Raw genomic sequence first — 24,277 nt, 5'->3', positions numbered from 1 at the left:
CCCCCCCCCCACCACCACCACCTATTGACTTAAAGCCCCGCCCCCGTGCCTGGAGGGTGCCACTTAACGCGGAACCGACGCACTGGCCCTCCCGCTGGCAGTATTTCTATCCAATGTCGACCTGTTTGGGAGAGTATTTATAGACCCGATCCTTGGCTGCCGGCTAAAAGCAGAAACACAAGCGCTTCTGGGAGACAGTTCACTGTCATCAAACAAGCCCCGGCTGCTTGCAGTGTGGTCCAGTGAACGGGAGTACAGGATGCTGGTCGTGTGCGCCTCGCCCTGGGGAGACATCAGCTCCTGGGTTTGTCCTTCTGGAAACTCGACTCGGGTTTATTTAAACACTGTTTCCTGCTCGGAAGCCTTTCAGGGAGGGCGCCGTCCATCTGGACCTTAATCTGCTGTGATCTTTGAGCGATGGGACTGTGGCCCATCCCAGCGGAATGCGCTGTTCTGCCCTCCGACCACCAGGGCCCCGCGTGGCAGGCTGCAATTGTTGCCACCAGGTGTTCCCAGGCCGTGGTATAATCAGACCCTGCAGCCACCATATCGGAACTGCGCACAGGTCACGCGGGCCCATCACTCGGTGAGATAAAGTCCATCCAAAGAGTTGCTTCTTGGAATTATTTGGAGACTGAGATTATTGCTGTACTCCCACCCTCACCATAACATGGGACGGCGCCTTCAGAATTTTTTTGGTGTGTTGCAAAGTTGTTAATTTTGAGTTTGCCTCTATGTGAGATTTCCGCTACTTCTGTGATTTATGTGTGACATTTTAACACATTATGGGCCAGATTTACAACGCCCCAGTGCCTCCTTGCGCAATATTAGCATCATTTTTTTAAACGCTAATTTTGCTCATGGAGGCTAAAATCCCCCAGTCACATATTAACAAAGTGGCACAATGCATGCATTGCTCATCTTGGAGCCCCTTGCTCCACATTCCGGAGGTAGGAGGCCCGCAAAATGCTGCAATGAAATTTACAAGATTTAATTTCGCCATTTTTGGCGTCATTAAAAAGGACGCACCCATTGAACTTAATGGGCCGCCTGGCACTTTGCTGCACTAAAGTCAAATATGTTGACGCTAGTTCAGCAAAGCGCCACATTAGTGTCAAAATGTTTGAAGCTATTGCCCTAACGTATACCAGGGTACACGGTATTGCAAATACGGTGCACCTGTGGTGTCGTTAGGTGGTGTGTGCAAGAAATCTGGAGCATCAGTACTGATGCACGACATTCTTGTAAATCTGGGCCTATGTGTTATGGCACTTCATTGTGAGCAAAACACAGCAGTTATGTATGTGTAATAAGATATCGGAAATTACACACTTTGGGGCATATTTACAAGCCCCTTGCGCCACCTTAGGACCGCCGTAGCGTCATTTTTTGACGATAAGATGGTGCTAGAGTGGCTTTTCTTCTGTGCCATATTTACAAAGTGGCTCATTGCTTGCATTGTGCCACTTTGCAACCCTTTGCGCCACATTATGCCTGCGTCAGGCATAATGTATACAAGGGGGGGTGTTCCGACGCAGGGAGGCAAGAAAACATCACGTAGTGAAATTTATAACATTTCACTGCGTCATTTTAACCCCTGCTCAGAGCAGGCATTAAAATAACGCACCCGTTATAGTCCATGGGCCTCCCTGTGCTTTGCTGCACTAGCGTCAACTTTTTTAACGCTCGTATAGCAAAGTGACACAGTATCCTAAAAAATGTTGACGCTATTGTGCTAACGACCGCTATGGTGCGTCGTGTTGTAAAATACGGAGCAGCCATGGTGTCGTTAGGTGCTGGTAGGGGGGGATGCAGGAAAAGTGGCGCATTGTCTATGATGTACCACTTTCTTGTAAATATTTCCCTTTGTGTAATGTAATTATTTAGACATTTTCTGGGAGAAGCCAGAGCTGGGTGAGATGTCACTCACACACAAGGCACATACATACAAGGCTATGCTAAGGGCCTGTTATTCTGTGACTCCTGCTTCAGAGAGAGAGACACTCACACAGACATACACGCACACACAAACTGTAAAACTTTGCACATTATTCTGTTTAGAATGTTTGTGAAAGACGTACAACTTGTAAACATTTTCTTATCAGCGAAATAATTTTAAACTGATAACATAATTCAGTTTATTGAAGTAAATCATGACTACAATTCCCAGAATGCACAATGATGTACAAGCATCCTCATCACTTTGCCATCTATTGCTATAACAGCAGAATGTAAGTCATTACCATTAGGAGGAAATTCTACACAAATAACACAATGCAGTATCAATATTTTTTTTTTAGCTCAGATTGCTGAAAGGCAGAGTGGCCCTTGCCAGAATTTTAACCAGTGACATCCAGATTGAGTACAAGTATTTTTAGCGGCAGCTCAAACAACTAAGCTTCCTATCATAAATGGATGTCATGACATTAAATCCAGTGCATAATTTGTAAATAAAAACATACCTGCAAGTTCTCTGAAACACGCCGCTACTGCAATTAAATGTGCGAGCACAGAATATTGAGGCAGCGTAATCATGAAGCCATCTCGGGCCTCTTTAATCCCTTTACAGCCACTCCCTGCCCCTTCAGCTCACTCTTGCAGCTTTCTGCTTTCTCCCTTTGTTACGCTATCCATTTTTCTCTTCCTTCCTCTTTCCCATATGTGTTTTTTGCTCGCAGTAAATACCTGCTGCAGAAAAATAAGTGCCAGCCCTTAGAAATAAGTGCCCCCCACTGGAAACCACCGGCACAAATTAAGCACTGATTAAATCACACCGAGAACCCCACCTGCCCAAATCTCAATCAAGTGAAAAGAATTACAACTGATGTCCATGAAGCACACACTGTGATATTAAGAAGAAACGCAGACAAGGATCAACATGTGATGCACATTATGCGACAATCCTGCTATCCATAAAACCAGCTTTTAAAACAGGAGCGTAAAATCATTCTGCTTTGCTTGGCCTGGTCTCCAAGGCTCCCTCCAAGAAATACTATGCAACTTCTTTGTGGTTTTTTTTGTGCCAGAAGCACTTTGCATTGTGGAAATTCTAGATTTGTTTTTCCCCGTAAATACATGATCGTGTCAGTCCTAGCAAGCAAGTAGTGTTTCCTTAAAAAGTAAGGCTGTGCTTAAATTGCATATTGTGTCTGCATAATTTGCTAAATTTGCATAACGAGACAAAACTACATGTAATTTCATGAAATGCAAATTTGGCACTATATTTTAATACCAAATACGGCCTCACAGCAATTTTGTTTGTCGTGAGAATGCATTTTATGCTTAAAAAAAGAACAAATCAACAGAAGCACTGCGAAAAACAGGCGCTTGCGTTCTGTTGTTCCTGTGCATTTGTGGTATTTTTTTTCCTGCAAATGGCACATAATTACAAAAAGTAATGCAATGGCGTAGTTTCAGAAATTTCATGTAACCATCATAATGTGAAATTCCTGAAATTATGCCAACTATGCACCGTAAATTTCGCTCATGCCTAATAAAAGGCAGATTTGCCTAGGAGTATAAATTAGATTACGCATTTAACCCAATATAGTCTACCTGTAGACCTAACATGAAGCCTGGGGAGTTACGAAGGCTTCTGGAGTCTGATATTTCATCTTATTTATGCCGGGAATTAACAGCATTGCACATTATTCACAGTTATTGCACCATTGTTAGACCTGGCATCCTTGGCATGGTTTTCCCTCTAACTTTTTGCCTTCAGTCCTCCTGTTTTGCTAACTTCATTTTTGCTGGCTTGAGGAATCTCCACGCTTTACCACTGCACCTCGGTTCCAAAATGCTTGTGCTTTCTCCTTAAAGCATGCTAGAATTGGCTTATACCCAATTGACTTGCAAGACCCTAGTAAAGTGGCACTTCCTGTGCCCAGGGTCTGTAAATTAAATGCTACTGGTAGACCTGTAGGACTGATTGTGCCACCCACTCAAGTAGCATTTCAAACATGTCTCAGGCCTGCCAATGTTATGTGGTTTGTAAAGCGCATAGCTGCCCCAACAACGACACAGAAGACGAATGAACAGCCAAGCAAAAATGAAGGGCAGTAGTTAGGTGGAGAAAAGCCATGTCTTAAGAGATTTCCTAAAAGGCAGGTGGCGTGGGATGTTCCTGGGGTAGGGAGGAAGTGCATTACAGAGAAAGGGGGCCAGGGCATGGAAGAAGCCGGCACCAGCTCTTACGCTCCAGACTCAGGAAATAATGGCCAGGTTAAGGTCGGCCAAGCGCAGAGGCCATGAGGACCAGTACAGAATTAGGAGGTTAGACAGGGTGGGACCCCCATGGAGTGCAAGATGAACAGGGTCTTAAAATGAATGCACTTGTGCACAGGGAGCCAATTCAGCCTGCGGAGAAGGCCGGAGGCAGAACAGAATTTTAGGAGGAAGAATAGAAGCCTAACCGCAATGCTTTTGGCCAGTTGGAGTCTTCTGGTGACAGACTTGTTAGATCCTAGGTAGAGAGTGTTACAGTAGTCCAACCAGGACAAAACTACCCCCTGAATGATGGTTTGATGGGTGCATGGGTCGAAGAGGCCCAGGATGGGTATAAGGCTTCTCGTAATCCCGAAACAAGCACTGATTACCGATTTGGCTTCAGCCTCAGAGCCAGTGCTTATTTGTGCTTGTTGTTACCGGTGCTGAGCACCGGCACTTATTTGTGAGGGCCGGGGCTTATTTTTCTGCCTCAAGCATTTGCTGCGAGCAAAAGACACATATGGGAAAGACGGAGGAAGGGAAAAACGAAAAAGCGTCACAAAGGGAGAAAGTAGAAAGCTGCAAGAGTGAACTGAAGGGGCAGGGAGTAGCTTTTTTTTGGATTGAAGAGGCCCGAGATGGCTTCAGGATTAGCTGTCTCAGTATTCTGTGTTTGCACATTCAAGTGCAGCAGCCGCGTGTTTAAGAGGAGGACTTTGGGCACCGGCACCTTTTTATTGACAAGTTAAGCACTGCTCACAGCCCAAGGTGTTATCCAGCCAGACTCCAAAGTTTTTGATTGAGGAATTGGACTTGGGAGGGAGACCCAAGGGAGGTAGGCCACCAGTGGTCACACCAGACATGGGCATGTTTGCCTAGTAAAATGTATTTCAGTTTTATTTGCATTCAGGCATAGACAGTTGTTGTTCATCCACTCTGATACCATAAGCGTTCCCTTTTCGGAAGTTGGCTATGCTTTGCATGGGATTACTGGAGAGTGAAAGAACTTTCTGGGTGTCGTCAGCATACGACACCAGCACACACCCGCAACTGTACCGATCTGTGCCAAAGGTTGAATGTATAAATTGAACAAAGGAGGGCGCAATGAAGAGCCCTAGGGAGCGCCGTGGTGTAATGAGTGAGACTGGGAGCAACGAGGAAGGGAGATGACCTGGAAGGAGCGCTCAGATAGAAAGGAGGCGGACCAAGACCGTGCAGACCCACCTATGCCAATGTCCTGTAGGCGCTCGAGTAGAGTTTTGTGAGAAATGCGACGCCCAAGTCAAGCAGGATCAAAATTGATGATCTGCCTCCGTCCGGAGCCATGCGAAGTTGCTCAGTGACCGCAAGAAGTGCGGATTCCATGCCGCGTGCAGGCCTGAAGCCATTTTGGGAGGAGTCAAGGATATGATTGTCTTTCAGGGATTTGGTCAGGATGCCATTGACATGTCTCTCCATGACCCTGCCAAGATAAGGTGAAGGGGGAATGGGAGGGAAATGTTCAGGCTTAGAGGGGTCCAGAGACCGTTTCTTCAGAAGGGGGATGACTTTAGCCTGCTTCCATGGGCTGGGGACAATGGCTGATGACAGGGAGAGATTAATCAATTCCAGACAGGGAGAGAGGAGAGCATCCCGTAGCTTGATAAAAAGATCAGGTATGAGCAAATCATCAGGCAAGGAAAAGTCTGTGCTGGAGGCTTCAATGGGGTCTACTGATAACACTGGTTTTGTAACTTTTCACTAAATTAAAAAAATCTTTGACATGAATATTGCTATTGCTAATTTTATTAGCTAGGTGTTCTGCCCTAGATTTCATGATCAAATTGTGTAATTTTTGATTGCTGATCTACATTATGTTTTAAGTAAATAGTCCTATGCTTTCATCCAGAAGCTTTTTAGGGCTTCACTATGCATTTTGGCCAAGATAAGTGTCTCATAGAACCAAGAGGCAGCATGCTTCCTATTGGCGGAGCCATATAGGGCTGAGGTGAGCCAGGATTGCAGGGTGTTATTTGTGGCCTCTACATGGGGTGGGGGGGTAGCTTGGGGTGGCTGGCCTGAATAAACTGCTCAAATTCTTGGAGGTCAGGCTTCTGCCAAGGGTGTTTGAGTATCGGGATCGGGGATGACATGCATTTGGCAAGATAGACAGATGAAAAAAAGAATCATGTAATGGTCAGTTCATGTCATGGGTAGAGAGGTCATAGCCCATAAGGAGTAGAAGGGAGTACAAGGGAGACAGTAGGCTTGGGCAATGTTCGCAAAGTTCTGCTACGCGGAACTCTGCAAAGTGCCAAAAAAACTCTGACACACTACACTGAGTTCCGCAAGTGGTGGAGTTTGGGTAACTTGCGCTGTTTTCACTGATTTGTCAGCACCAGAAGTTTCTCCTGCACTGTAAAATCAGCGCAAACGGCATCACGTGGAGCGCCAGAGGACGCTAACTTTTTTTCTGTTGCTTGAATAGATTTTCTACTCGAGCAGCAGCTTCCTCAAGGCAACTCAAGTTCCTACCGCAACTGCTCACATTCACAAATCTTGCTTGCGCTCATCAATTTAGCAATTGCTCTCACTCGCCAACTTGATGTTGGCGAGTGCAAATGAGAGAAAAAACTCCGTCCTGCGTCACTTCGCAGAGTTTTTCAGAACTCCGCTTGGAGTGGGGAAAACTCTGCGAACTTGGTCGGCGGAGCAGAATTCTTCCCCCAGCCCTAGGAGACAGACTCAGCCTGCTCAACTCTCTTGCAGCACAGCGTGGCAGTCTGAGCGATGACTCCAGTGGGTGGTACGCCTGCCCCTCGAGACAGTGCACGGATTAACATGACAACCTTCCCTCCACCTCAGCATCCTGGGTGGCTATTCCTCATTAGCACTGAGCAGCAGACTGTAAACAGAGTCTCTCTTCTAGCAGTCACTGCCAAACAATTTTATATAGATCTATAAGAGACCATAAGCAATATGTCAGCATGCAGGATCTTGGGGCGTCACTACCTAACAACTGATGCAGTGATGGGGGGGAGAAAGAATGGCGTACTTTAGTGTCACTCGTGATGAGTGACACTTGTCAGGCCTGTTGGGTGTGGCTAGGAGTGGCTCTCAGTCAGTGCCCATCCCCTCTCCAACACCCCACCCTCTCCAGTGGCCCTTATTGCGGCTCAGGTATTGACCTTTTTCCATCCCTGCACTTATTTCACATAATGAAAATCTCTTCAAGGTTGACAGGTCTGTGCCATTTTATATCATGTTGGTCTTATATCACTGGGTAGGCAACCGTTATCATTTGATTCGGTTTTAGAGCTTAAAATACCTTTGCAATATAGAGTTTGATTCTCTTTAAAGGACTAGTTGGTTCCAGTGGCGTGCCCCTTTATGGTCCTTCACCCAATTCTTGCTTTTAAGCAGTTAGTTTGCATGCTTGTACATGCAGGCCCATACTGCTGTTGGACACAACAATCTGGACTACCTCAAATGATCAAATGTGACAAAGGGCAACTTGGCGGAACTTCCCTATTGTCCCTGAGAATCAAACGCTTGCAGTCCCTCATTGTCACGTCAATTTTTCTGGTCTTGGGGCTTCTTCTGGCAAGGGTGGTTTGTTTTTTCTAGGACCTCAGATGTTCGACCTAAAAAAAATGCATATTTGCCATGAACCCTCTTTGTGAAATCAGTCAGGGGCCAGAGCTGCCAACTTTGGAATTAGGGAACCAAGGGCCAGATTAACCAAAATGTCATGCAATGCAGCAAGGCAACTTTGCCATATGTACTAAGATGTGACACATTCCTGCTCTCTCCCTGCGCTCGTGCACTGAGTGCTGCCTAGCGCCAACACTGACACCCTTGCATTCTTGCATGGCTCTGCATAGTTTAGTAAATAAAATAATGGAGTGTACTTCGTTACCTTGTGTTACTTTGCGTTACCTTGCGGTAAGGAGGCATTCCTTGAGTGGAGTTTAGGAGTTCCCAGGCATCCACCTATGTTTTTTGACACACTTACTTACTTATAAAGATCTACAAACCTGAGATTGTGCCAAACAGGTGTGTCTCCCCGACTTAGGCATAAAGAGGAGAACTATCATTTTTTGTTCTTCTAGTACTTCCTGTTTGTATGTGTGCTGTATTCTTCAGCACACACACACACACACACAGTAGAATTGCTTTAAGGACTGTTTTTGTACAGGGAGGTTCTTCTTACCATCAGAGATGCCACTCTCTGAGTGGCAAAGGTTACACCAGGGAGCTATCACTGTCAGTGTGCCAACCAAGGAAACACCAGGTTTAAGACACATTTTTCAGCTATTAGTTGAAGGATTCCCAGGCCCTGTGGATGTTCAGATTCAGCAGGAAGGGGGTAAACAGTTCTTTTCCAGTGCAGCTGGCAAACATGGTCCCATGTCTAGACATGTACATTGCAGGGGAGCAAAAGGGCCTCAGCAAATGATCAATACATTTTGAGGCTCTTCGAAGGTTTCCTGCTCTCTTCCTTGGTTACAACATGTGCCTGGAGATGTCAGCATAGGAAGAAGTGCCATGTTGAAGTCCTCACAATTTTCAACCTTGAGTTTGGTCCAGATCTATGTAATTGTGGTGCTCTTCCACCTTCTTCTTAGATCACAGTCACAGCATTTGTCACCCTCAGTCCACGAGCCTTTCCATGGGTACCAAAGAGGTCATCACCATGGAGTCCTGCATCTGGACCAGTTCTACCCTTGTACTGGTCCACGAGCCTATCCATGGGTACCAAGGAGATCAGGGCCACGGAGTCCTGCATCTGGACCAGCTCTACCCCCGTCTGGTCCAAGGCCCTACCCGTGGCTGCCAAGGAGGGAGGCAGCAGCATGGGGTCCCTCCCGTGGTCCAGCCCTACCCACCATCCTGGTCCAAGGGCCTACCCGCGGCTGCCAAGGAGGGCAGCAGCAGCATGGAGTCACGCCCGTGGTCCAGCTCTACCCCCTGTACTGGTCCAAGAGACTACCCGCGGCTGCCAAGGAGGGCAGCAGCAGCATGGAGTCACGCCCGTGGTCCAGCTCTACCCCCTGTACTGGTCCAAGAGACTACCCTTGGCTTCCAAGGAGGGCAGCAGCATGGAGTTCTGCCCGTGATCCAGCTCTACCCCTTGTCCTGGTCCAAGGGCCTACCCGTGGCTGCCAAGGAGGGGGGCAGCATCATGGGGTCCCACCTGTGGTCAAGCTCTACCCCCTGTCCTGGTCCAAGGCCTACCCATGGCTGCCAAGGAGGGCGGCAGCAGCATGGAGTCACGCCCGTAGTCCAGCTCTACCCCCTGTCCTGGTCCAAGGCCTACCCGTGGCTGCCAAGGAGGGCGGCAGCAGCATGGAGTCACGCCCGTAGTCCAGCTCTACCCCCTGTCCTGGTCCAAGGCCTACCCGTGGCTGCCAAGGAGGGCGGCAGCAGCATGGAGTCACGCCCGTAGTCCAGCTCTACCCCCTGTCCTGGTCCAAGGGCAACCCATGGCTGCCAAGAAGGGCAGCAGCATGGAGTCCTGCCAGTGGTCCAGCTCTACCCCCTGTACTGGTCCAAGAGACTACCCGTGGCTGCCAAGGAGGGCAGCAGCATGGAGTCCCACCCGTAGTCTAGCTGTGGTCCAGCTCTACCCCTGTACTGGTCCAAGAGACTACCCATGGCTACCCAGGAGGGCAGCAGAATGGAGTCCCGCCCCTCGTCTAGCTCTACCACTATAATGCTCCAAGAGTGGGTGTTATTGTTTTGTATTCTGTTCATAATAGACAGGAAAGAAAGAACATCACACCATCTGCCTGAAGGGGGTTGGCAGTGAGAGGTCCTTACTCCAACAGCCTCTAATCTACTGGGCCTTCGGAGTATGTTTTCCACTGGTGGAGCCATCGGGGGCACCTTGGTGGGAAAACTGACAGTGTGCCCACCTCAGGATAAATGAAGTGCACTAGTGGTTTGGCAGACAGTTTGAATGGTGACAGATATCACGTCCTCTGAAATTTAAATCCTATAGGAAATAATGGGATTTAGATTGCGGCAAACGGGATATCCATCACCGTTGTGACAGAGTAACTCCTCTGCCAAGACCTAAATCAGTCCTTAAGTGCCAGGGCCTTTGTCAGGAAGCCACTGCAGCCTGCTACATCTATTGCCCCTCCCAGTGCTACCAACACAGCTACTAGCCATCACACTCCTGCAAGCGTGACAATTGAGGCAGTGCTTAATTTCTGCTTGTTGTTTCTGGTGAAGGGCACCAGCACTTATTACTGAGGGCTGGCACTTACTGTGAGCAAAAGACATATGGGAAAGACGGAGGAAGAGAAAAACGAAAAAGCGTCACAATGGGAGAAACCAGAAAGCTATAAGAGTGAGCTGAAGGGGCAGAGAGTGTCTGTAAATGGATTGAAGAGGCCCGAGGTGGCTTCAGGATTACGCTGCCTCAGTATTCCGTGATCACATATTTAATTGCAACAGCCGCATGTTTAAGAGGAGGGCTTTGAGCACCAGCACAATGTCACCTCTTCCTGTCATCTGTCACCTGCATGTTGCACCCTCCCTTACCCCAGCTCCCCTTTTCTCTTCTGGAACATTCCTTTCTCACTTGAATGCCATATTACCCTTCAATTTTTTACTTCATTCCTCTTCACCATTTTATGCACCTCCTATTCTCTGAACCTTCCTTATTTCACATATATATGTATTCGGGAAACATCCAACATAGCTCCTATTCTCTATTCTCCTATAGTATTTCTACACCCTTCCTTTGCCTCATTCTCTTCAACTTTCCATCCTCACATGGAGCCCTCATCCCCGCCCTGAAACTTTTTTCTTCCTAAATCTTCTCTGCCACCTACCAGTTCCTCTTGTACCTTTCATCTCCCCTGCACTTCCCCCCGTCCTTCAACATCTCACACTGCAGTCTCTCCAGCTTCTGCACCCCTTGTACCCCACGTCTCCCAGCACTCCTTTCCTAGGTCGTAGCGGTCGTCTTCCAGTCCTTGATACTTCATCTCCTCGCAGTCCCCATCACCCAGGCAGCATTTTCTTCATGCATGCTGAGTTATGCTGCAGGAGTCAGACACAAACTGTCCAAGATTCTCTTCTCTATAGGTGATAGTGCAGACCCCCACCCAGAACCCCAACATCAGACATATGTTTTTTTTTATGGCTTATAATTATTTATTGTGCACTATTTTCCTGCATAAGCTTTAGGTAAGAAAATGTTTATTGGTTACTGATGGCAGGACCGGTTTCACCCTGGTCAGGGCTTATCAGCCAGGTATAGCTTGGTTCCACTGACACAGTGTGCACATATCCCCAGTATGGACAAACCATGAAGGGAGATACGACCTGACCTATCCCCAGTGGCTGAGATGAATTCAAGCATTCCATCAATCACTTTTTTTTTTTTTTGATGCCCTGAGGATTATTATGGAGCACGTTTTTTTAACTTTTATTGTCTTTATTTTTTTGCCAGTTGTTATGCTTCAATATAAAGCCTTGGTAGTGATTTCACACAGCCCAGGATCACATTGTGTCCCAAGGTGGTTGGGCTCATAGGGTGCCTTGTGCAGTTGCATCTTCTCAAAAAATGAAACGATCACAATCTGTCAGCCTGACAGTGCACTGTAAATGAGGGCCATCTCAGCAGAAATCTGTGCTACTTCTCAGGTGAGAGGTGCTGATGGAGCTGTGGAAGTGGTCATGATGAATTTTGCAGGATTTAAATGGGCAGCTGAGAGTTACAGGCATGTATTACCACCTCTCTGCGGTCCACGTTGACAGTCGTGCAGTCACTTTTTAAGGGTTTTGGGGCCCCGTGCAAAACTTACTGTGGGGGTCCCCTGGTCGTAGTTTTACTGTCCGTTTTCTTCCAACTGAAACTCACATGATGTCAAACCAACTTTAAAAGCCTGTATTCACACAAAACAGCTGAAACATGTCTTTCTAGGGCCTCAAAAACCCTCAAGATGGCACTGGCCAAAGTGAGAGACTTCGAGGTAGCAGAAAGGAGAGAAGCTGACGTGGAAATAGACCCAAGCAAGCTAGATAAATAGAAACTTTAATTTCCAGTGGGCCCCTTGGAAGTTGGGGACACAGTGCAGTTGCCCACTTTGGCCATGCCTTAAAACGTCTCTGAATTCATGTTCCTCACAGGGGCAGGGACGGGATTGGGCAGGGCCATATTCATGGGTATGTTGTCCTTCTCTGCCATTGCTAACCTTTGACCCTAAGAGGTGAACTAGGATTGGTCAAGAAAAGGGAAGTTAAGAAACAGATGAGGATTCTTACTGAAAGTTTTAAACTCGCACCAGAAGTGCTTTCCCGGCTCGTTATCACATCGTGTTCATCACATCTGACGTCATTGCTCCACGGTAGCCATAGAATAGAACCCTTGGCAACACTAGAGGAGCCGGTGACCGGGGTCGTGTGAGCTGCTCACATGTGCCTCAGTCTTTGGGCCTTTCTGAGTCAGTGCTTAATTTGTGCTTGTTTCCGGTGCTGGGCACGGGCACTTATTTGTGAGGGCCGGGGCTTATTCTTATGCCTCAAGCATTTGCTGCGAGCAAAAGACACATATGTGAAAGACGGAAGAAGGAGGAACTAAAAAGTGTCATAAAGGGAGAAAGCAGAAAGCTGCAAGAGTGAGCTGAAGGGGCAGGGGGTGGCTGTAAATGGATTGAAGAGGCCCGCGATGGCTTCAGGATTACGCTGCCTCAGTATTCAGTGCTGGCAGATTTAATTACAGCAGCCTCCTGTTTAAGAGAAGGACTTTGAGCAGGGCACCTCTTGGTTTACAAATTAAGCACTGTTCTGGGTAAATAATTATGTAAAACAGGGGTGTATTTTCTGAGAAGTGCAGATAAGAACCACAAGAAATGGGCATTAAGCATGTGGACAAACATACTTCCGTGCCGTTCACACATGGCTACCACTGAAGACATTCTACAAAGTGGCAAGGGTTCAAAACTATCCTGGTCCCCACTAGAGATGGTCCAGCAAGTCAAAGCTTGAGTCATACACAAACTACCTGGCTGTGGTTCAGCTCGAGGTCCTCTTGGACCCTCGAGCCTAAAACGAGCCGAGCTTTCATGTGGCTTCTGTCTGCCACCCACTCTCTAACCTCCCCCACCAAGAAGTAAAGAAAAAACAGTAACCTTTGATATAAAACAGGCAAGAGAAAGAGATGCCCATCTAGTGGCCAAACGGGCACAATGAGGAAGCAGAAAACCTGGGCCCAATCCTGGCTTCTGCGCCTCACCAAGCTGTTTGATCTTTGGCTAATATTTAATCTCACAGAGCCTTCTTTTTCTCCATTGTGACATTTGGGAGTATCTGCAGATATACGGTCAGGACTGGAGCTGTACTAAAACCTTAAGTCTGATTTAATAGACCATATTGTTGCCATATGCTAATAAGGATATAGGCCACATATTGAGTGCACATGACAACTCACTTGCCTATAAGTTCATTAATGGCACTGCCGTTAAGGCAGGGGGAGGCATGAATGATTCAACTATCACTTTTAATAAATTCCTCTTAATGCATTGCCACCTAATGGACTAGGGTGAAACACTATGCATGTTAAAGAAATACACTTTGTTGGATTTTGAAGAGAGTTCATCATATTTTAATATACTGTTGGTTTCAGGATTTACATGCCAAATATTTTCAGGGCGCGGCTTGAACTTCTCCAACCCTTACCTCGACTCCCCCGGCTCTTCTTGCCTTTTCCATCTTTAGTCACCACATCTGTGGAGGGCGTACCACTTAGAAAATCACACACGCCACAAGGACCCTGCAGTGCCCCCAAATAAGGCAAAGAGCACATCTGATAACAGTGTGTAACAAGCACGCTGCACCCTACACAACGTGCCCCAGGATACTCCTTTGAGGGGCTCTACCCTTATCATCCACACCACGCCCATGGCCGGCTACCCAATACCTACCTGCTGTCCACATCGCTAACCTCAAGCAGTTTTGTGTAAACTCCTTACTCACTGAAGGTACGATACACTGCAGCTCACCAACGCTGCCACTCAGCCACAAAGAGGATTAGGGCCTGATTATGAGTTTGGTGGATGGAAAACCCGACCGCCAGACCTGTGGCGAGGAAACAGCAGTTGAGGTGGCAGTCTCCCGACCGTCCCTATTAGTTTCCCTCCTGGGCTTGGTTCCCACCCGTCCGTCCAGTGGGAGAGGTGAGGCAGCATTGCTATGGCTCATAATTGAGCCGGCGGCAATGCTACTGCACTCAGGGTGCACCAGCACCCCTGAAATGTGCACTGTCTGCACAAGGGTGCTGGTCAGGGGGACCTCTGTGCACCAGCACCCCTGAAATGTGCACTGTCTGCACAGCAGACAAGTGTGCATTTCAAGGGTGCTGGCCAGAGGGACCCCTGTGCACGAGCCCACCTGTGGCCCCCTGCACTTGTTCTCCGCCATCCTTTTCATAGAGGCTGAACCGCCATGAAAAGGCTGGCGGAGAACAAGGTTGTGACCAGCAGGGCGGCGCAGAGTTCAGAGCCGCCCTGGCTGATTACAGCCAGGACCGCCGTCAGCCCGTTGGGATCACTGATGCTGGCGGGGATGGCGATAAGTTAGCAGGTCTGCCCACCAACCTCATAATGTGGCGGGCCGACCGCCACTGCAAGGCTGGAACAAGTCCCTTAGTGAAGCTTCACTGAGGTCTGAAAACTTGCTTATTCTTTTCTTTCCGGGGGGTTACCACTGCCAGTGCTTTAAGCCACTGAGCAGTAAACACTCCCTTCTGTGGCCACTAACTCTGCCCTAGGGCCTCAGATTTATAGGACAAATACTTACAGTCGGCGAAACACTGCAGTCTGATTCCAGGGGCACAACAACCAGGAGGAACAATATGGTACAAAGAGGTCCCACCTCAAAGGTGGAATGTTCAAAACCCAGGACGCCCTCCTCGATCACGCTTCAAAGGGGTGCAATTACTAACCTCTGGAGTCACCCTCACTTCTCACCTACCTTCTGTACCCCTCAGCCAATTGAAGGTACTTTGAAGCAACTTAAGATGAGCTTATAGCGCTTTACTATAGATAGATATAAAGATATAGAGATGTGTGTGCGTATATATATATATATATATATATATTTTTTTTTTTTCTGAAGAAGCCAAAGGTTACAGGGACGTTATAGTTAGGCTCACATTTTAAATGTATAAAACCATAGAAATTCACCTGTTATAGTTAGATTCATCTCAAGTAACTATAAATCATGCCCTAAGGTAAACTATAACTCATTCCTCCGCCATGCACAGTATTTTCATCAAAAATGTTACTGCAAATATTACATTGATATTATCAATGATGTTATCAAAGGTGTCATGAGTGCTGTAATTTGTGGGGTAATTAGCAGTGCAATATATATATTTTTGACGAATCTCACAAACCCTTCCCAAAAAAAAGTTCAGCCACCTCAGAGGCTTCCTGGAAAGTTTTGGGTGATCCGTCAAAGGAGGGGGGTTTAGAGAAAAAAGGGGGGCCCAAAACATACGATTCCCGTGCATTTTCCGTAGACTTCTTTTGGCAGGCCTACAGAAAAAAACTGCTGAATGGAATTACACCAAATTTGGCAGGAGGATTATATCTTGGTCCAAGACTGTGCTTTTTGTGATTTGGTGTAAATACATTCAGTAGTTTTAGCGAAATGAAGGTTTAAAAATAATAGTATATCTGGGCGGTTGCGTCGTGAGAGGCTTGCAATTGTCTTATGGGTGCGCCGATTTAAAATTTGAGACTCTGACTGGGCCAGGGAGCTTTTTTTCCCTTGGGCCATCTCGCTCCCACGGGAGTTAGTCTCCAGTGCTCTGATTGGCTGCCAGCAACCTGAGAAAAATGCTGTTGACAGCCATTACAGGACTCTGGGAATGTAGTCCCCTGTCCTGAACTTTAAAAAAAATAACATAAAGGGACATGGTAGAGAATACCCTGCCCCTCTGTGCTCCGTGGGAGGGACAGCAGAGGAACCAACCTTGGGGTCAAAATGCAACTAAAATTGTCAAAACCCCAAAATGGTGGTCGGGTCACATTCTTCAATTATGAGCCCTGGGGAGACCACCCCTGGTGTGGCATTCCATAGGAGGAGGGGAGCAAGGGATTGTAAAGCCATCTGTAACTGACGGAAATAAAGGAATGAAGTGGTTACACACCTGGAAATTGGTCACAATGTGGAAACGAAACACTAAGAATATGAGTAATTCATGAAAGCTGGAACTTTTTGGTTATTGAGACGGATGGAATGAAACTATGACAATATTAATTAAGGGCCTGATTTAGATATTGGCGGGCGGTTTACTCTGTCACAGGTTGACAGATATCCCGTCTGCCGGGACATAATTGGATTTAGATTTTGGTGGGCGGGCTATCCATCACTGTTGTGACAGAGTAATCCCTCCACCAATATCTAAATCAGGCCCTGAGTGCGGAGACTCCTCGCAGTACCTGATGCAGCGCTTACAGGGATGTGTGTAGTTTTCCACACATGCACATGGTGTTTGAGTTTGCATCACCCATGAGCAGAGGGTGATACCCACTAGCACACTGACCAGTAGAATTTCTATTAAGTATTTATAAATTACATTGATGAGTGCACAGGTTTTCTTCTAATTCAAATGCTTATAAGCACACCTAACTATAATGCCAATTTAACCTTTATTTTATTCTATTTTTTTATCACATTTAGCTGATGCCCGTGCTGCACATGGTGTTCGGTTGATTGCAGAAGGGGGCTGGCATTAGGGTTGCACCCAACCCACTTTGACCAGGCCCTGTCCCCAACCGCTGCGTGCACCCAACTGCCACATGTGCCCAATCCACATTTTCCTTTTTTTTTTTTTTTTTTTTTTTCCAGGTACAGCGGCACTCCTGTAGTACACACCACCCAAACTTAAACAACAACTGAAAAGCTCACTCCACTTTCTTCTAAAATACCGGGACATATATTTAAAATTGTTAAAAGGATTTGGACACCAAAAAGAGCCCTGAAAACCGGGACTGTCAGGAAAATCTGGGACCTCTGGAGAGACTCTGCAGTAGGACAGCATCAGCAGAACAGCAACTGGGTCACCACCTTTCCTGCCTAGAGCAACTGAAGAAGTGATGCAGTGTCAACGCCCTGAGTCATGGTGCATCATTGAAGGAGCCAGTAAGGTACACGTTGCAGCCTGCATCCCACTTTAGAAGAGAACTGAGCTGAGTCATATGATGGAGCAGTTGGTGGTCTTCAGTGATGAGGATGCTCTTGCATGTGCAGAAGCACCTGTCCCAGCTGTTTGTTCAATTGTATGTGTCTCTGCCTGCATGTGCTCAAGGGGGTTGATTCACCAAATGCCAGGGGTAGCCCATCACCAGAATAGTCAATGCTGCCTTCCCCAGCGGATCTATCTCTCAGCCTCAAGCGCGCTACCTTCCGCTCCATCCTAACAAAACCTTAAGAGGACCCTGACAATGTTTTCAGTTTCAGACCAATCTCTCACCTATGTTGTGTTGCAAAGTCTTTGAGCAGTTGTCACCCGCCTCATTTATTCAGATCCTGTTGGGGCACAGAATTAACACTACTAAATAGTAAGAGAAAAAGTAATTAACATTTGGGATATAGATCGGCTCTCTTCCTTGATTTTCCTGGAGCACTCATCTGCATTTCACATCATTGACCAGCTGGGACTCCTCTAAAGTATGACACATTTGAAAAGAATCAGGCAACAGTAGTATCTTGGTGTACCCCATTCTTACAAAACTGCACCCATTTTGTCATTCTTTTGCAGATCTACCAACCTCATATGTGAAGTTCTCTAAGTTTCTCATGATCATCAATGCTATTCATCGTCTATACGGACTCTCTTATGAAAGTCCTACACTCCTGTGACATAGGATTTCATTAGGGATGTGCAGAATTGGAGTAATATAGTAATTCTGCGCTACTCCTGTAATGCAAAATTACTAATTAATTCTGCCATTCTGCCAGCGGAATTAAATCAGCACTGTAATGGTACTTAAACAGGGCCGAGAGGGAGAAGGTCTCTATTTAAAAAAACCCACTTCAGATTAAGAATTAATCTACAGTGATTTTTTAACATAGAGGGTTTGTTCTCTCTTCCAGCCCTGTTGAAGTACAACTGCAGTGCACATACCCCCCGATGTCCTTGCATAAGTATAGAAGGGCGGTGAGGGGTGTGCACTGGAGTGGATATCCCTCGTGCCCTTACATGGTCATGTAAGGGCACCAAGGGGTATGCACTGCACATTGTGGTGCCACTGAATTCTATGGAACTCTGCCAATTCTGCCCACCCCTAGATTTCATGTGTGTAGTGGTACATTCCATACTTGAAGAAAACACTAGCATCCAATAAAACATATCACACTGCCTATCCAGTGTTTACTGCTGCAGTCAGAAAAGCTGGCTATGCCTGATAGGTAGCAAAACTATAATCTTGCCCCTGAATACAGTCAATGGCGTCCACCTGCCTTTCTCATAGCTCAGGTTCTTGTATTTTCTCCCACATCCAATAATGAAAGCCCACAACCTTGGCATGAGATTCACATCACACAACAAATAAATACTGTCTCCAAATAATCCTTGCAGTGCTGGTCTCCCACCTTGCTTAGTGTAAAGGTTTCTAATAGACACCACCCATAAATGAATCTCCAAACTCCTAGGGGCCCAGAATCATCTTTGTCTAGTGTCTGGCTTGAACCCTTACATTATCTTGCATTTAAAGCCCTTCCATGGGCTCCCAGCAAAGAAAGAAGGAACTTCAAATCTCTGTTTCCCGTCCATAATGTGTTACATGGTCCATCACTAGAGTACTTGACTAAGCGCGCGATTTAGGGTATGGCGGTATTTAGTCTGTCTGTCAGGCTAGCAGATGACATTACATCAGCCACTCTGATGGACAAAGGAGTGCCATATTAAGAGTGATGCCTCTACCTTCAGAGGAACTTCCTTCATGGTGATTCCTCTGACGGTGCCAAATGTTGGTGGATGGTAGCCGTCGGTTTCAAAAGTCACTCACCAAAGTTTTTGTTTTCCAAGAACAAAGCTAATGGTTTGCCCAACTTACACTGGGGCGGGCCGACAGAAAGATCTTTCACAGACCCAACTACCATTTCAGGGTGATGTAGGATAACCCTCTATGCCTGGGCTAGCCTTCTCTGTTGCCTCCATTATACCTGACCTGCTGGTTGGAGGCATAAAAACCAACTACCCTGGGTCAATTTCACACTTTGCTAGCTCTTCTTTAAGGCTTTCCCAATTCTTATCAGCATATATGGCTAAAGGTTTCTGGTTGTCAATTACATATGACTGCTGATTGATTGCCAAACTGATATATCTGACCCAAAGCGCTCACAACCTACAATGAGGTGCTTTGTAATGCTTTCACAGTAACTTAAAAAAAATTACATAAACGAATCATGACAGGTCTCTGTGGTTAAACAGAAAACAGTTGTGATTTGTTGACTGCCATTCTGACCTCCAGGATAGTTATTCAACCTGTGCTATGTGCATACTTAGACTCAGACCTTCATAAATGAATAAGAGAGTCACAATCAGGACATAGGTGATGATCTCCATGGGCGGCCATGAATTCAGATCAGGAAGCAGGGGATAAACTCTGTGATCAGCCATGAATTCAGATCAGGAAGCAGGGGATAAACTCTGTGATCAGCCATGAATTCAGATCAGGACGCAGGGGATAAACTCTGTGATCAGCCATGAATTCAGATTAGGAAGCAGGGGATAAACTCTGTGATCAGCCATGAATTCAGATCAGGAAGCTGGGGATAAACTCTGTGATCAGCCATGAATTCAGATGAGGAAGCAGGGGATAAACTCTGTGATCAGCCATGAATTTGGGTCAGGACGCAAGGGATAATCTCTATAAACCGTCATGAATTCAGATCAGAAAGTAGGTGATAAACTCTATGATCAGCCATGAATTCAGATCAGGATGAAGGTGATAAACTCTATGAGCAGCCATAAATTCAGATCAAGAAGCAGGGGATAAACTCTATGTGTAGCCAAGAATTCATATCAGGAAGTAGATGATAAACTCTATGAGCAGCCATGCATTTAGATCAGGAAGCAGGGGATAACCTCTATTATCATCATGAATTTATATCAGGAAGTAGGGGATAAACTCTATGAACAGTCAGGAATTCAGATCAGGAAGCAGGGGATTACCTCTATGATCAGTCATGAATTTATATCAGAAAGCAAGGGATAAACTCTATGAGCAACCATGAATTTATATCAGGAAGCAGGGGATAAATTCTATGAGCAGTCAGAAATTCAGATCAGGAAGTAGGTGAGGAATTCAGACCAGGAAATAGATGATAAACTCTATGATCAGCCATGAATTCAGGTCAGGAAATAGATGATATTCTCTATGAGCGACCATGAATTCTTATCAGGAAGTAGAGGATAATCTCTAGGAGCAGCCAGGAATTTGTATGAGGGAGTAGGTGATAATTGATGATCTCTATGAGCAGCCAGGAATTCATATCAGAAAGTAGGTGATAGTAATCTCTATGGACATCCATGAATTCTCATGGAAACTCTAAACAAAGCTCAGACTAAAGTATCTTCTGCTTTTCCATCCATCTTTCATTTTAAGTTTGCTACAGTTCTGGTGGTAAATTAAGTTGTCGTTGGGCTTAACCGTGCCAGAGTAACAGGCAATAAGAGGGTTCCAGATTGGCTTAAATTGCAAAAAAATTGGTTTTATTATTGGGAGAACAAAGGACAAACCATATGTTAGACCTGTCAGCTCTTGGAGTTGTTTCCCCTGTCGTGTTACCTCTGACCTCCCATTTTTGATCCTGTGCTGAGTTTCGTTTTTGCTGGCTTTTGAACTCTAGGCACTTTACCACTGCTGGCCAGTTCTAAAGTGCAAGTGCACCATGTGTAAACTGTATTGGTGATTGGTTTATCACTAATCGGCATGTGTGATTTACTAGTGAGTCCTTAGTAAAGTGCACTATATGTGCCCAGGGCCTGTAAATCAATTGCTGCTAGTGGGCCCGCGGCACTGCATGTGCCACCCACATGAGTAGCCCTGTAAACGCCTTAGACCTACCACTGCAGTGTCTGTGTGTGCAGTTTTAAACTACCATTTTGACCTGGCGAGTGTAGCAATTGCACAGGCCCAAACATTTCCTTTTACTATATGTAAGTCATCCCTAAATTAGGCCCAGTGCAGTCACATGGGCAGGATGCAGTGTATTTAAAAGGTAGGACATGTACCGCTGTGTTTTACATTTCCTGATAGTGTTTTCACTATTTCAAGGCCTATCTCTCCCATAGGGTAACATGGAGATTACATTGAAATATCTTTTAAGAGTAACTTCCTATTGGGAGCAGATAGATATTGGAGTTTGGGGTCTCTGAACTCACAATTTAAAAATACATCTTTTGGTGAAGTTGTTTTTTGAATTGTAAGTTTGAAAACACCAGTTTTAGAAAATGGGCATTTTCTTGCTTGATGTTTTTGTGCCTCTGCCTGTCTGCTGAATACATGTCTAGGTCAGGAGGACAGTTGGGCTGTTTGTGCATTCAATCTAGACAGTCACATAAAGGGAGCTGAGGTGTGCCCTGCATATCCTGATGGCCCATCACCAGGCTGATGGCTCTTTCTGAGCTAAAGTGGTGGTAGGAGCTGACACCTGCACCTCAATAAGGTTGTGCCTGTCCTCAAACAAAGCAGTCTCCAACCCCTGAGGTGTGCCTGGGGCCGGGGCAGGGAAAGACAGGGTTGTGTTCACTACAAAGACTTTTCTTTGAAGTTTGCTTACTTCAAAGACAGAAATGGGTATAAGTGCTGGACCTCTGACACCACATAGTTAGAATCTTTCTGGACTGAGGACATTCTGCCAGAAAGAAGAGCTGGATGCTGTAGGGGAGACTGACACTCTGCCTGTTGCTTTGTTGTGCTGACCTGCTGCTTGCTGCTTCTGTTCTAGGATTGAAAGGACTGGACCTGGCTTTCAACATCCTGCTTTCAAAGATTCTCCAAGGGCTTAGACTGAGCTTGCCTCCTGTTAAGGCGACTCAGGGACATTAAACACTTCATCTGCTAGTGCCTGGGCCCTTCTGCTGAGAGTCCTAACTTGCCAAGTGGTATCAACTCCAGGCCCTGTCCCAACTCCAGGGTAAAGTGGTGATCTGAAGGAGAAAACCCATGCATCAATGTGCCAGAAGAATCGATGCAGCACCTGTCTCGTGGCTGAAACATGGATGCAGTGCCTGTCTCGTGGCTGCAGAATCGACACATCGCTTGTTCTGCCAAGGTCCCATCAACCCAGCACGTCTGGATTTTCCATGCATTGTTCCTCGGTGCCAATTTTCCATCAACCCCGCACCGCAGTAAGAAACTGAGGCTGTGTGTCCGGAAATTTACGCTTCGCCTTTCCTGAGAGGAAAGAATCGACGCATTACCTCCCCTGCCAGTAAAGAACCGACACATCGTCTCTTCTGCAAGGGAAGAATCAACACTTCACCTCCCCTTATCAGTAAGAAACCGACGCATCACTTTGGTTTTCCAGCGCCTTACCTCCCCTGCGGACCGATTCGTCTTTGTTTTTGACGCATCCCAGGTACTTTGTGCTAAAGAGATACGTCCATTCATTCCTATGGATTAGGACTTGCCTAAACTTTTTTAAAAAATAGATATTTTGACTTGTGTATGCTGGATTTTTGTCATTTTGGTCTTGCTTTACTCAGATAGATATTGGCTATTTATCCTAACTGGTGTGGGATCCTTTTGTGGTGTGTTCACTGTGTTACTGTGTGTGTACAAATACTCTCTACTGTGACCTCTTTGTTCAGATGAAGTAGCAGGACTAGGCAACAATGTACCATCCAAATCCTTGCATTCTGACGTTATCTTGACCCTAGCGTAAATGAAGTAAATGGTTGCAAATGAGTCATGATGCAACAGCAATTGTGCCTTCTTGAAATTTATTATTTGAAGATGATGGGTGGCCAAAATAATAAGCAGTGCTTCAAAATCCATTGATGGGAAGGTGTGACCCAGTTGCAAATTGCAGCTTCTAAAAGTTAAAAATGCTTTTTAAAAAAAAAATTGTATAAGGAGGGGCGCAGCACATATAGGGGTAGGAAATAGGTGAGGTACAGGTTGGGAGAGCAACACCTGGTAGTGGTGTTTTGTGGGGTGTGAGGCAGCTCTCGGGGGAAAGGGGCAGAGAGCAAAGAAACACATACATTCCATTGAAGTGCAAAAGTCAATTAAAAATATTTCCTGAATGTAAAGTAGTGGATGTACACAAGTCATCCAATCAAAAGAATCGAAAGCAAGCTATGGTCCAGGATAGGGACAAACACAAGAAGAGGAAGGAAGGTGTTACAAGTAAACTCCGTAACAAAAGTAAGAAAAGTTGTTTACTGCCAAACCACCAACCAAAGCAGGCAGCCTTAATCCAAGCAATACATCAACTGACTATTCACAGAACCCTGGGCTCCTAAAGTTCTTTATTACATACCCAGGGTCTGTGCCATAACACTAGAAGGTAATCCTAACAGAAGGTCATTGAACAAGAAGCAGCAAGCAAATGAGATTGACAGGAAAGTCAATCAATGATTATGGGTGGGCTGACCCAAAGTCCACCATAAAGTATTTGTACTTTAAGAACAGACAGCTTTGGCTGAACACACAGCCATGTCTGCCTGTTGTGGAAAGACCTATGGTGGAAACTACCAAGGTAAAGGTCTCTGTAGCCAACACCAAAAATGCCTGTAGACCCTTGTTACTATGGCTGGTATTTTCATGTTCTCATGTTTTTTTATTAGACATTGTCTGTCAAGCAAATAATACTAAAAATATTTACAAACATACATGAAAACTGAGGCAAATAAAATGTGTCCTAAGTCAAAAGCAACACCAAGAAGACGTAAATACAAACACCATATGCTCAAAAACAAAGTTTAATTAACCAACAAATGTAAACAAACATTGACAAACCAGTAGGTCTCACCTTTCAGACCTACTGACTTTGCCCATACTTTTTGCCTAGGCTGTATGTGCTGACGCTGTTCAGTATCAGATAAATAAAT

The 24,277-nt window shown here is 45.9% G+C and overlaps 1 long non-coding RNA gene across 1 annotated transcript; it reads left to right on the top strand.

Annotated features, from left to right (window-relative positions):
• Positions 1-185: 185 nt before the first annotated feature.
• Positions 186-23,294, top strand: LOC138265355 (uncharacterized). The gene is made up of 3 exons (XR_011199349.1): positions 186-698; positions 17,059-17,357; positions 22,168-23,294. It is a non-coding gene; the product is annotated as an uncharacterized lncRNA (long non-coding RNA).
• The last annotated feature ends 983 nt before the right edge of the window (positions 23,295-24,277 follow it).

Source organism: Pleurodeles waltl, chromosome 11, assembly GCF_031143425.1.
Source record: "Pleurodeles waltl isolate 20211129_DDA chromosome 11, aPleWal1.hap1.20221129, whole genome shotgun sequence".
Taxonomy (NCBI): domain Eukaryota; kingdom Metazoa; phylum Chordata; class Amphibia; order Caudata; family Salamandridae; genus Pleurodeles; species Pleurodeles waltl.
The sequence above is the reverse complement of the archived record's forward strand: the minus strand, read 5'-3'. Positions and strand labels throughout refer to the sequence as shown.